Raw genomic sequence first — 13,760 nt, forward strand, 5'->3', positions numbered from 1 at the left:
TTTGTGACTCGCGAACGCGTGAAGAAGGTCGCGTTCGCGTAGAGTAAGTGGAGAGGAAATAGAAGTCATGCGTTTTGTGCTTCGCGATCGCGTGGACGAGTCCGCGACCGCGTAGGTCTGTGATGTTGTGCTTCGCGATCGCGTGGGAAAGTCCGCGATCGCGTAGAGTAAAATCTGGGCGATGAAAAATTGTTCTTCGCGATCGAGTGGGAATGTTCGCGATCGCGTAGAGCAAATGTCTGGGCAGAGTGTTTAAGTTCTGAAACGAAGTCCCATTTTCAGTTTTTGACGGATTTGAGCTCGGGAAGAGGCGATTTACGTGAGTTTTTCAAGGAAAACAACGGGTAAGTATTCTTAATTCAATATTGGTTAAATTACCCGAATCTATGATTGTTTTTATCATTTAATTGGTGAATTAAGTTGGAAAAGTTTGAAAACCCTCTTAGTTTAAATTGAAGATTTGAGGGTCGAGTTGGGGTCGGATTTTGATAAAATTAGTATGGTTAGACTCGTGGTTGAATGGGCTTCCGGAGTTTGTAACTTTTGTCGAGTTCCGAGATGTGGGCCCCACATGCAATTTTTGAGCTAAAATTCGGATTTTTATGAAAAATTAGTATTTTCTTATGGAATTAATTCTAATAAATTTTATTGACTGAAACGAATTATTTGTGACTAGATTCGAGGCATTCGGAGGACGATTTGTGAGGCAAAGGCATAGCAGAGTAAAGAATTTCACGTTCTGAAGTAAGTAACAGTTTTAAATCTGGTCCTGAGGATATGAAACCCCAGAATTTTATGTCGTGTGATTATTTTGGAGGTGACGCACATGCTAGGTGATGGACGTGTGAGCGTGTACCGAGGAAATTGTGACTTGGTCTGTCCCGTGAAACTGTAAAGTTGAATAATTTATTGTTAGCTATATGATATCTATGTGTTGAAAAAATTTGACTATAAATCATGTTAGAAATCATGCTTAGGCTATGTGATAGTACTGTTGGGACCCACTGAGGTCGCGTACTTGTTGAATTATTTGCTAATTGTTGTCTTATACTCAGTCATAATTTTTCTTGCGTATTATACCTGAGTCTTTTCTGGATATTTGTTGATACACTATGTTATCTTTGTTTGGGCTGATCTTTGTGATTTCTGAGAGCCCGGGAGACTAGAGAGGTTGAGGACTGAATAAGGCCGAGGGCATATCGGTGAGGTAAGGATATTATGGCACGTGAGTTGTCCGTGCAGGATATTATAGCACGTGAGTTATCCGTGCAACACATGAGTTGTCCGTGCAAATTATGACGCTTGGGCTGTAGGAGCCCCTCTGGAGTCTGTACACCCCCAGTGAGTGCGGGTACCCATTGATTGTGAGTGCTGAGGGCTGAGAGCCGAGTGATGAGTTGAGTGACTATTGCCTGAGAGGTTGTACTTGCTTTGCATTTGTTATTGCACTTGGTTGCTATATGTCATTGTTGTAAAATCTCTGAAAGATTTTATATCCGGATTACATGAACTTGAATTGTATAAAATTGATTTGACTTAAACTGCCAGATTTGAAAGCATGTCTATTTGTTGCGGGAATTACTGAAAGTGAACTATAACTGTGTAGCTCGTCATTATCTTCAGTTCCTTAGTTATTATCGTTACTTGCTGAGTTAGTTGTACTCATACTACACCCTACACTTTGTGTCCAGATTCAGGTATTTTCGGACATAGCGGGTATTGATCCTTTCGCGCGGTTGATTTTCAGGAGATTTTGAGGTAGCTGCCGTATTTCGCGGACCTTGTTTATCCTTCTTTATCTCCTTGTTTACTGTTTTTGGTCTCAGACTATTATAGACTTTAAGAAAATATGAAAATTATGGAATGATTAAGTTGTTAATTTGAAGGATGTAGTGCGCACGAAGTATGAATTCGATTGGTCGTGTTAAGGTAGGGTTACTTCTTTGAGTGTTGATCGTGCTAAAGGAGCACATATCTTTTGGCCCGTTTGGGATGGAGTAAATTAGATTTGAGCAGAGTGGATGACTCTCGAGAGGGTTTTAATGGATTCAAAATGTATATGTGAAAATTGAAATTTTTTTCGAATTTGTATATCACTAGAATCGGTTACTTACATTGGATGGTATCGGGACGTGCAATAATTCTGTTTGACTATAGATTCTACATTTTAGTATAAGAAAGGAAAGAGGAACAATTTTAAATTTGCATAAGATATTTTCAGAGTGAGTGTTACAATTGTGGTATTTATGGAGGTGTTTAAGAAGAATACAGTGGCTTATGGGCCTTAGGGCGGTGTAGTTTTATGTTAGGAAGTCTTGTAGTGAGCTTTGGGTAAAGTAGTGGTGTTGTGACAAGGAGAAATGGCAACTTAAGGATAATCCAGAAGAAACTCAGAGAAAATAGGACAAATGGGTAACATGCTGGATCAATATGGTAATGATATGCTCGGTTCTTTTAGTTCTTATGATAAGGTGAGGCTTTACGGGTGTTTTGTGGTAATACTCTCGGATTTGGCAACTTGTGTGGCTTGGTGGAGTTATAGGGATTTAGTTCTGATAGCTTGGTTATATGCAAATGGATTTTAAAGTGTTCTTAATGGTTTCTACCATGGGTTGAACCAAATATATTCTAGCGGTGTAGGGAACGTGTTTTATATTATGAATTCCTCCTGGAAGGAAGCAAGATGAAGGTTACTGAATGACCGGGTATGTAATTTGCTAGTTACCCAAAGTTGATAATGAGATTCTCGTGCTTTTCATATGATGACATGATAGATGTGGTGTGTGGCGCGGGATTAAGATTTACATGTACAAGGTGTCAGTTCATTCTTGAAAGGAAGATCACGAATTTTGGATAGAATGGTCAATTTCAGATAATTAGATGAATGTTATAATTGCTCGGTAATCCCTGAGAAGGGTGCACATTTCAAAAGGCACATTGTATTTTGACTTACGAATGTCTATTGGTATTGCAGTACTCACCTAGTTGATAGACTGCTGATATTCAAATTATTGCTATGTGGCACAGAAGAATTATAAAAGTATTCCTTATGGGAAGATCGTGAATGGAAGATGTGTTAGTCATTCTAGTGCTGGAGTTGAGATCAGTTACGGTGATTCATGTGTTTGATGAATTTGGAGACTGGGAGTTCTCAGAAGTATATTGTTTCGGGTTGCGGCCTGTTTGAGATCAGTATTTTCTTTAAACTCAGTGGAGGCACTAGTTGCGTTAATTATTTGTGATATCTACGCGCTATAAGTGTACATATATGTGAGGTTTGAGCCAATGTGTGAGCATCAGGGCATGTGTTCATACTCGAAAGAATGCTTAGGCTATGATAAACCTAGAGTTGACTGTTAAGCGTAAAGTTATAACGTTTGTCATATTCATACCTTTGCTCAAAACTATCTAGGCTACATTTGAGGTTACAAAGAGGCTAATTTCCTTGAACAAATAGGGTAGTCACTATTTCTGCATTAAATTACCGATTTGAAGTGTGATGTAGAATTTGTACATGCTTACACTATGGCGTGTTATTTATACCAGTCCAGGAGCATGGGAATCTAATTTCATTATTATATACAAGTGTACTTATTTAATTTCTCCTGTATGATATGATGGGACTGGAGGCCTGTGACCATGCCAGGCGATTCATATTATTGGCACGTGAGTCGCCCGTGCCGTATGTTGGAATTTTATTTCTATGATACTTTATCTAATTTATTAATTTTCTTCCTCTACAATTGTGCACATGCGCCTACGACTTAACGAAATTTGAGGAGTTGGTTGTAACATTGCGGTTGTGGTAGTGCTTGTTGAACTTGCAATACGATTCTCTTCCTTGAGACATCTCCCATATTTGGGTACACGGATTGCACAGTTGTGGCTTGAGTTATATTGATGTGGCGTGTATGTGGGATAGTTGTTTTTAATTATATAAGGTCATTGGACCTATAATGGCTACTATCAGGTTTGATTAGGGTATATTTGGGAGGATAATATTGAAAGTCGGCTTATAAAGTGATTATGGTTTTGGTTGGGGCGAGAGAGCTTTATGACTTGTTACTCTGATAAGGGGTCATGAGATTTTTGCATGTTTCTTTTATTATCAGCAGTGTACGAAGGTTTTGGAACGAGGTTTGGCTTGATATGAGGTTTAATAGTTGCACTTGGTTGATTTGGAAATGGTGCTGCGAGCATGTCAGTTGTGTAGTATGCAATGTGATTATATCTGGGGTTATGACTATGCCTTGATACAGCTTGTTCAGGCTTATACAGTGTGTAGATGTGAGATTCGGGTCTTGAAAAGAATTCTGGATGTTAGAAATTTGGCTCCAAAGTTTTTGGGCTAAGGTTAAATTAATGATTTTCAATTATGTTATGTGGTCAGGTCTATATAGAATAGGGTGACATGAGATCACCCCGGGTATGTGTTTGGTAAGGTAGAATAGAGATTTGAAGGTTAAGAACAACTCTTGGCACGTTCGAGGATGAACATATGTTTAAGTGGGGGAGATTGTAACGGCCCGACAGGTTGTTTTGAGCATTTACATTCCTTCAACTATTTGAAATCTTGAATAACTTCCTACGAGGTATTATTACTTGTGTGAATTGTCGGTTTTGGTTTTAAGGTATTTCGGAGTTAGTTTGGAAGAATAAATTTTCATGTTGGAAGCTTAAGTTGAAATAGTTGACCGGATATTGACTTATGTGTAAACGACCTCGAAATCTAATTCTGATGATTCCAATAGTTCCATATGATGATTTTGGACTTAGGAGTGTGTCCGAAAAATTATTTGGAGGTTCGTAGTGGAATTAGGCTTGAAATGCCGAAAGTTAAATTTTGGGAAGTTTGACCGGGGGGTTGACTTTTTGATATCGAGGTCAAAATTCAATTCTGAAAATTTGAGTATCTCCGTTATGTCATTTGAGATTTGTGCACAAAATTTGAGGTAAATCGAACGTGATTTGATAGGTTCCGGAGTCGTTTGTAGAAATTAGAAATTTCAAAGTTTATTAAGCTTGAATTGGGGTGTAATTCATGGATTTAGCATTGTTTGAGGTGATTTGAGGGTTCGACTAAATCCGTATGATGTTTTAGGACTTGTTGGTATATTTGGTTGAGGTCCCGAAGGGCTCGGTGAGTTTTGGATGGTTAACGGATAAAAAATTTAGACTTGAACAACTGCTAGAATTTGTTGTTATCTGATGATGTTTTCCTTCTACGCGATCGCGTGAATGCGTCTGTGATCGCGTAGGCTTAGTTGGTCAGTGGGGGGTTTTTGTTCTACGCGATCGCATGGGGATATCTGCGATCGCGTAGGGTTAATGTGAGGCAGTGGCATTTTGTGACTCGCGAATGCGTGAAGAAGATCGCGTTCGCGTAGAGTAAGTGGAGCGGAAATAGAAGTCATGCGTTTTGTGCTTCGCGATCGCATGGACGAGTCCGCGACTGCGTAGGTCTGTGGTGTTGTGCTTCGCGATCGCATGGACGAGTCCGCGATCGCGTAGAGTAAAATCTGCGCGATGAAAAATTGTTCTTCGCGATCGCGTGGGAATGTTCGCGATCGCTAGAGCAAATGTTTGGGCAGAGAGTTTAAGTTCTGAAACGAAGTCCCATTTTCAGTTTTTGACGGATTTGAGCTCGGGAAGAGGCGATTTACGAGAGCTTTTCAAGAAAAACAACGGGGTAAGTGTGGTGCTTAGTTATGTAATTAATATTAGTACTTATTTACTATACTTATTTTAGCATGACCTATATAGTATTTTTAGATTATGTTAATTTTCATTATGGCTTATTAATTAGCAATATTTATTTTATGTAATTTTATTATTTTATCTTTGTTATTGAATATTTTGGTATAATGCTATGACTTATCTCATATTATTGTGTTAGTTTCTTGAAAAATACATTATATAGTTGTATTTTACTAGGACTTAAGAAATATTTGGAGCACAAGTTATATATTTTATGCTATGAAGACTTTACAGGAAGAAACCTGAAAACCCGAAAAAACACGAAAAATTCGAGAAAAATCGAAATTGAAATACCCAATTTTATTAGTTCGGTTTGATTTAAAAATTTAAAAACCCAACACCATTGATTTGGTTTGATAATTGAAAAATACTAACCAATCTTCCAAATGATGTACACACCTATAGAAAAGCTACCTCAACCGCTGAAGCATCACAAGCGCCAAGCCGGTTAGTGATATAACTTGCGCATCACACGACTTTAATTACTTGAAGTGCTTTCATTTGAGCGTCAAAAAAGTGGCGCATATATATATATACTAGATGGCCTTCGGCCACGTGCCCAATAATTTATGTTAAGATATAATTTGTTTGTAGTTTATGTCTTAACGAATTTCTCTATTTTGTTTCCCAAACAAACTTTGATATTGCAAGCATGCATGCAGGGCGGATCCAGTATAGTGTTACCGGATTCAATTGAATTCAATACTTTTATTATAAAGTATAAATTTATGTGTAAAATTCTACTAAATTTATAAAAATAGTAAATGTGAACCCGTAACTTTAAATATAAAATTGATTTTATGTCAAAAACCTTAAAAATTGAACCCATAGAATTTAAATCCTGAATCTGCCTCTGCATACATGGGTAGTTAAATATATAATCGTATACCAATAAAAATAGTTATGGAACAAATTCGTTTTTGCTGATAATTACATTTATCCTAACATGAAGTTTTAGATTATACAATTCCAATTTTTTGGTAAATATTATCAACTTTAAGACCTTTAAATTGTTGACTTTTCCATGAGAATGGGGTGGAACGGCAGGTAAGCACTTGATGGACAGACAATAATTAATATATGTATTATAAGAAAAATTAAATTTTGGTGGATGTCTACTCTTCCTCCATTATTTTCTCAAATGTTTAATGACATATTTCTATGCATAATGACATATTCGATGGCATATTTTTCTTCACTTTTCATGCCTAAATAAAGGCCTTGTAATAGATAAGAAAATACACACAATTGAAAAAGAAAATCTCTTCTTTCTCTCTATCTCTATTCTTTGTTCGTGTTTTACTAAATTACTTTTATTTCATAACAACATGTCTTGTTCATATTTTACTAAGTTGCTTTTATTTTATAACATGTTATCAGTACGATACCCTAATCAGTTGAGTTACTTACATCTACAAAATTGTCCTACATCATAAAAGGCATGTTCCTGCCATGCCTAATATTCATTTTGAAGAGATAAGCTTTTCTTTCTCATTTAGCAATTTCAAAGAATGGTATCAAACATAACTGAAGTAACAATAAGGTTGAGGAGACCAGTACACTGTGATAAGGAATATAATGCTAATGCTAAGATACGTTTTCTAATCTTTTTTAATTAATTCATTTTCTTATTCGTTTTTCTCATACGTTCTTTATTTGTTATGAAAGTTTCCAATGCTAAGTATTTTCTTCTTACAAATCCATTCATATTCTTAAGTGTTTTACTTTATAAAGGAAAATACTTAAATGTAAACTAATTACTACTCCATATTTTACTTATTTTATTTTGTTGCATTATCAATATCCATTTCAATGAACGAGTTTCTAATATTTGTTGTAAGTTTGATCTGATCTCTTTCATCTCGTATCCTGGTTATATAGATCTTATTATAAGAATCAGAAGTATATAATGATGCAGTCAAGAGTTACGTACTAAACCAAAGACCAAAAGAAGTACAAGAAATTGGGGAGCTACTACAGCTTTTGCAAAGTCATTTGAGGAACTTTGGTTCCTAAGTTTAAAAAAAGCAAGAACCTTATGTAAAGTTTCCCTTAACTGAACGTTTTCCTATAAAATATATGTTTGACCATCATGCGCCATTCTGACTTTTGAAAAGGTAATGTGAGGTAAGTTTCTCTCGGGTAATCTTAATAGCATAACTAGCATACGTTATTGATAAATAAATATACGATCCAAATAGAAAAATATTTTGAATTAGCATTGGCCGATCAAAACTTTTAATTCTCGTATATTGAAAAATTGAGTGAGTTTGTATCTCTACAACCCAATTTTTCATTATTTGTACACGATATTCTTAGTACATTCCATTAAATAAATAAATAAAAGGGTTTAGTTTCTTGTGACTTAAAATATATAACTGCTCCTATTTTATAACTGATGTGGGAGGCAACAAGATGGTAGAGTCATTCCAGTATTGACCTTTTCATTAAGGTTAAAAATATTGTCAATGATTTTTTCAATTAAAGGTTCTGCTATATCTCTTTATTTTTCTAGAGAGCATAATACTTAGTTTTCATAAAAGTGCATGGTAACTAGTAGTACTATATTATTCTATTTGATACATTATTTATATTTAATGTTCTAGTCATATCACTTTCATCTTGAAGTAAGCTTATTGCAACAAAGACCACATGTGAATTTTTAATATTATTTTATATTTTCATATATCTGTTTGACACTAATTACTTAGCTGATTTGAGTAAACGAAAGTCTATTATTGAGAATTATATCCAAATGACATTATGAATAGTTTAACTCAAGAGGTAAACATTGCCTTCGCATTTTGAAGAACTATTGGTAAGCAAAATAATAAAGCACGCCGAAGAGAATGTGACTTGTGATAAGCATTGAGAATGCAGACCCATTCCTAAAGGTGAATGTTATAATATGTGATAAAAGTAATGAATAAAGACATGCAATGCATGATTGGATGAATACCACACAACTCACCTCTGAAGGAGGTTTGAGTGAAATAAAGAGAATAAATATTATTATGTGGTTACATGAATATGTCATTGGTCGCGTACATGTGATACGCCAAAAAATAAATATATTTTGTTGTGCCTTATAGAAGGTTATTAAAGGCAAAATTAAAGCAAAAATGACTTTGCTTATGATGATTTTGACAATGACAATTTATTATGATATAATTTTTTCCATGAAGGAGACATTTACTATATGAATGGTGTGACAAAAGATCTTGTAGTACAAAAGTTATTAAGAGCTTCGGAAAAATTAATTTGTTACTACCCGGATGAATAAAAATATTCACGATATTGATATTGTAAAGTCTCAAAAGAAACTTTTTGAGTTTCAAATGTATAAGTCAAAGTGGTTGGAATATTGAGACTATAAATGAAAGGAATATTGAATATTTTTATATTTCTATAATCATAACGGATAAATATGAAAGATTACCCGATTTTCTTTCTATTTGTACTACACAAATATAAGCATGACGATGGAATCATATGTCACAAGTAAACTAGAGGTTTACTAAAATAAATATTAGTTGGCATGACCGGTTGACCATCTCGGTTCAATTATAATGCGAAAAATTAATTGAGAATTACATTGACATATATTGAAGAAATATAAGATTTTTCAAGAATTCTCTTGTGCTGCTTATTCTCGTGATATATCAGTTAAAGTTGGGATTGAATCCTTTGATTTCTGGAACTAATAAAAGGTGATAAATATATGAGCCCAATCACCTGCCATGTCGACCGTTTACTATTATATGATTTTAATAGATGCATCTATTCTTTGGTCACATGTGCATTTGTTATCAACTTGCAGTTTGGCTTTTGCAAGATTGATTGCTCAAATTATTAGAGCACATTTCCAAAATATAAATTATGATTATTTATCTTGATAATACTGGTTTAAATCCAAGTTGGTTTAGCAGAAATTGTATGCCTCCAATTATAGCTAAACCATTAGTTATGAGAATAAAATTGCCAAAATAAAATTTGGTATGTGATGTATTATTTAATATACAACAGCACTTGTACGCATCTAGTCAAATTAAGATAAGTTCTCCCTATCACAATCGGTTCAGGGTCAGGAACCAAATAATTTCCATCTAGAAATATGAATGTGTTATATGATTTAATTATTCCACCACAATGTACAAAGATGGATCCCCAAATAAGGCTGGGGATATGCATTGGTGATCCCAACAATAGGGGAAGAAAATGGGCAGCTGAAAAAGTAATGCATGTAATGAATTATTATGAGTACATCTAGATCCTCGTATGAGAAAATGTGAACTTGAAGTTCAAGGGATAATTCATTTGCAAAATATTGCCAGACGTATTTGCTGACCCAAAGTTAAATATCATATTCAGTTGCTAATGCTCCAAATAAAATAAAGTTCATAATGAATAGAGTCTATGGCATGCATGAAGCATAATAGACTAATCGGTTCCAAAGATAAAACTCCTTAAAAAAAGGAGAGGAGCAAATGTTCAAGATGGTCATAATAAGGAGGCAAGTGCTCTAGAAGAGCACCACGACATAACACTTCATAAAACTTCATGGGAAATGCTCAGGTACCTAAAAATAATAAGATAAAGAGATCTCAATAAGTTATGTCTTTATTGGGTAATAGTAGAACCGATATAAAATGATCGTCGACGATATTGTTAATATAATGTAGTGCTCAATATTATTAATATTGACGAGGATCTTGAGCTCAAATCTATCATGAAATTTGGACAGATAAATGATTGGCCAAATGAAAAATATGCAATGAAAATTGATTTCACCTGAAAAATATGAAGTTGGACGGATAGTCCAACACCTGAAAGTATAAAGCCCATGGAGGTATAAATGCGTTCTTGTGCGAAAAAAAGGTCAAGTCGATAAACATAAAGACGACTTGTGTCACAAAAAAATTTATAAATATCCTGGCATTGATTATATAAAGACATATTCTCTTGTGGTGGATGTCGCCATTTCAGGTTTTAATCCGGCAATACAAGAAAAATATTATATGCGTATAATAGAAATCATTGAAGGATTTAAATTGTTCTGAAGCATATTAAGGTTTCCAAGAAATTTATTAAATAAAGCTTCAAAAATTCTTATACGGATTGAAACAATCAGGGCGCATGTGATATAGTCGCCTGAGTGAGTACCTGTTGAAAGAAGGGTACAAGAAGGATTCAATTTGTCCTTGTATCTTTATAAAAAGATTTGGATCTAAATTTGTTATAATCACCGTGTATGTTGATGATTTAAATATCATTGGAACTCCTAGGGAGCTTCCTAAAGCAGTAGAGCTTCCTAAAGCGGTTGACTATTTAAAGAAAGAATTTGAAATGAAAGATCTTGGAAAGACAGAATTTTGTCTTGGTCTACAAATTGAGTATATGAAAGATGGAATTTTTGTCCATCAATCAGCATACACTAAAATGATTTTAAAGCGATTATATATGAATAAAGCACATCCATTCTGACATCATAAAAATAATGAAGAGCTTATTGGTCCCGAATTACCATATCTTAGTGCAATTGGTGCACTAATATATCTTTCTAATATTACAAGGTCTGACATAACTTTTTCAGTTAATGTCTTAACAAGATATAGCTCTGCTCCTACAAGGAGACATTGGAATGGAATCAAACACATATTACGGTATCTAAAAGGGACTACCGATATGAGATTATTTTATGGCAATGATTGTAGTCCCGATCTTGTTGGTTATGACGATGCTGGGTTTTTATATGACCCACACAAGGCTCGATCTCAAACAAGCTATGTGTTTACATATGGAGGCACTGCCATATCTTGGCGATCGACTAAGAAATCAATCGTGGCTACTTCATGCTGAGATAATTGCTATTCATGAAGCAAGTCGAGAATGTGTATGGTTGAGGTTTATAATACACCTTATTCGAGACAAATGTGATTTGAAGTGTAACAAACTACCCACAATTTTGTATGAAGACAATTCAGCATGCATAGCCCAATTGAAGGGAGAATTTATAAAGGGGATAGGACAAAGCAAATTTCACCAAAGTTATTTTTCACACATGATCTTCAAAAGAATGGTGATACCAATGTGCAACAGATCTGTTCAAGTGATAATATGGCTAATCTGTTCACCAAATCTCTACCGACGTCAACCTTCAAGAAACTAGTGTACAAGATTGGGATGCGAAGGCTCAAGGATGTGAATTGATGCTCTCATCAGGGGGAGTTAATACGTGTTGTACTCTTTTTTCCTTACAAGATTTTGTCCCACTGGGTTTTTCTTGCAAGGTTTTTAACGAGGCAACCAAAAGGCGGATTTCTAAATATGTGTACTCTTTTTCCTTCACTGAAATTTTTTTTCCCATAGGGTTTTTTCCTAATAAGGTTTTAACGAGGCACATTATCTATGGACATCCAAGGGGGAGTATTATAAGAAAAATCAAATTTTGGTGGATGTCTACTCTTCCTCCATGATTTTCTCAAATGCTTAATGACATGTTCAATGACATATTTCTATGCTTAATGACATATTCAATGACATATTTTTCTCCAGTTTTTATGCCTATATAAAGGCCTTGTAATAGATAAGAAAATACATACAATTGAAGAAGAAAATCTCTTCCTTCTCTCTATCTCCATTCCTTGTTCATGTTTTACTAAATTGCTTTTATTTCATAACAACATGTCTTGTTCATATTTTACTAAGTTGCTTTTATTTTATAACAATATGTACTTTTTCTTCTCCTTTTTATTTTTTACTTTTTTCCAGATTGTTTCTCCCTTTATTTGTATTTAATTTTGTTCTTCCTCCCTTTATTTTTTCAGTATGTCCTAAGTTTAAAAAAAATCCAACCTATAGTAAATATATATAGTTTCTACAACATTAAACTCTTAATTGATTAATTGTTCCTCAAAAATAAAATGCACTATAAACTTCTATAACTTTAAATGTAATAAATATCTTATGCTCTTTAATAGTGTTTCTCAAAATTTGAATATACTATAATTGATTTTCTCTAGATTTTCTTTATTAAATAATTTACCGCATTTTATCATAACACGGTACCCAACATCGAAAGTGGTAATCCAAATAATACTCAATATTTTTCTTACAATGAAGCGTGTAAGTTTCTATAGTATTAAGTCTGTATATTGTTTTACTTGTGGTGAAACTTATAAATAATATACTTAACAATACAACAATTTATCGTTAACTCTAGAAATTAATGAAATAGACCTTAAAATAAAATCTGATTTGAAATTGATAAATTAATAAGTGATCTTGTTAGCACTCTTTTGGTCTCATTTTACGTGATTGACCTATTCGATAGAATGAATAATACAATTGTCTTCTTATCAATACTTATTACTCCGTAGTTAAATATATTCTCTAGTATTTTTAAGTTAATAAAACTTTAAATTAGTCCCTATTGAATCAAAGAGAATATACCACGCTAAGAGCCCGTTTGGCAATAAAAAGTTTTTCACTTCTTTTCGAAAAAATTTCACCTTTTTTTGAAATTAGTGTTCGGCCATAATATTTTGAAGATGAATTTTGAAATTTTTCGAAAATTTAAAAACTCAAAAAAGTTATTTTTCAAAATTTTCATTCAACAAAAATTCAAAAACAACCTAAAATTATATTCATGTCCAAATACAATTCTAATTTTCAAATACCATTTTTGCTTGATTTATTTTTCTTCACTTTTTTTCGAAATTTTACAATTCATATGTCCAAATGCCCACTAAATTTATTGAGAAAGATAGCATTATAATAGTGCATAGTTATTTTCTTTGTTACGGGAACAAAATTGATCGAAATTACATTTTCTTTATTAGTATTGATGATAACAATTACAAGAAACTGAAAATAATTTTTAAGGTTTATTCATCATATTTTTAATATAATCCCCAAAATAATTTGTTAAAGATCATATGAGCCTATTTATTCTTGAGAGCAAAAAACATTATCTATTGCAAATATTTCATTGAATTTAGCAA

This window comes from Nicotiana tabacum, chromosome 24, assembly GCF_000715075.1.
Source record: "Nicotiana tabacum cultivar K326 chromosome 24, ASM71507v2, whole genome shotgun sequence".
In the NCBI taxonomy this organism is placed as follows: domain Eukaryota; kingdom Viridiplantae; phylum Streptophyta; class Magnoliopsida; order Solanales; family Solanaceae; genus Nicotiana; species Nicotiana tabacum.